The sequence below is a fragment of the Lathamus discolor genome, chromosome 13 (genome assembly GCF_037157495.1).
Source record: "Lathamus discolor isolate bLatDis1 chromosome 13, bLatDis1.hap1, whole genome shotgun sequence".
NCBI lineage: Eukaryota > Metazoa > Chordata > Aves > Psittaciformes > Psittacidae > Lathamus > Lathamus discolor.
Window position 1 is genome coordinate 11,490,743 of NC_088896.1, and position 1,698 is coordinate 11,492,440.

Sequence of the window (1,698 nt, forward strand, 5' to 3'; positions counted from 1 at the left end):
AAACTGCTGCAGGACTCCCAAATAGATGGATATTTGACTTATTCCTTCAGCAGAACAGCTCCCAGACCCTCCCCCAAGTGCACAGAAAACAAAGCAGCTCAAATTTAACCTTAAACCCCAGTAGTTAAACAAAGAGAACCTCAAAATATATTATTGGGTTAGTCGGGTTTCTTCTTTAAGACGTCGTGGTTTGGAGTTCCTGGTCTGGGATTTGCACATACCTGAGCCCAGCAGCGCTCCTTAAGCTGTGCCAGGGGAGACCGCTCAAGCACATGGGGATACGGATCAAGGGCTGCCCAGAAGAGCCCTGCTGCGTGCTCAGCCTGTCCCCATAGGGTGACAGTGTGGGAAGTCACAGCAGCATGTGGAAAACAAAGGCAAAAGCTGAGAGAAAAGCCACATGCTGGGGGGAGAAATCGGGATGCAAGAGATGGACATTTCTCAGAGGAGAAAAGAGGTTTCTCCATAAGGATCCAGGAGTTGTAGGAAAGACGCTGCATGGGGGAACAACACTGTACAGAGGGACAAGACAACTGCAGGGCAGGCACAGCCATCACGCAGACCACAACCATCTGCATTCCATCCCGCACATCCCACCACAGACTTGCTTCCAATACAAATCCTGTCACTGGTCCTGAGCAACCCGAGTAGCAGAGGCCAAGGACCACAAAGAGCCAGGCAAATCAGGTTAGAGGTATTCCCTCCATTCCCAGAACAGAACCAGCAACACCGCTCTGTGCTGCACACCTGAGCCCCTCCGGGAAAGGAGCAGGATTGCATGGAGAGGGGGAAAAGTACCTAAATTGAGTGATTCTATGGGAAACGTGCATTGGTAGCAAATCACATCAGTGCCCAAGCAAACAGCGGCTGGTGAAGAATGCGCTGCCCCTGCCAGCACCGCGTGGGGCGAGCAGAGACGGGGCTCCAGGGCTGTCAAGCATCACCTTCCACCAGATCCTTCTGCGGCATTTACAGTCCCCTCCCACATGCTCCTGCCCTTATCCAAAGCTTTCCTTGCCAGGCTTTGCAGGATCCAGCCTTGGCCTCTCCTCCAGCCCTGGCTGGGTTTGTTCTCCCCTTGCCAAAGCCTCAGGGTGGGAGGTGACATTTCCACCAGGATCCTGCTGCTCCCATCCTCCCCACAGCCCCAGGAGCTGCAGAGAGGTTGGAATAATGCTGTGGGAATACTGGGATTGGGGGAAGGCAGCGTGGTCAGGGGACCATTAGCCCCAGACATCCCACCACCAAGAAGCATGTTCTCACATACTAGCAGGAGGTAAAACCCAATTTGGGAAGATACAGGCTAGACTTCATCAGCGGGTCACCACAAGGCACTGATAAGAAGGTTGCAATGGATTATTGCATCCTTGGGATCCCTTATTCTCTCTGCCGGACCAGAGCATCCTACTTTACATGGAAAGCTGGGACTCCACACTGGATACATTACCATGGGCAGCCTGCAGACCTTCCAACCCAAACCATTCCATGACTCCATGACACTTGTGAAGGAGGAGGCTCATGACAGTTATGACACATTGCCCAAGGCAATGCACTGAGGCTCCATCCCTATCCCATCCCAGGACCCAGCACCCGCTGCCTGAGGCCGGGACAGCCGGCGCCTGGCGCTGCCCTAAGCCCATCATGTGCACAGGCCTGATGCCAGCGGCAGCCGCTGCACTGCCTCCCCTCTCCAAATGA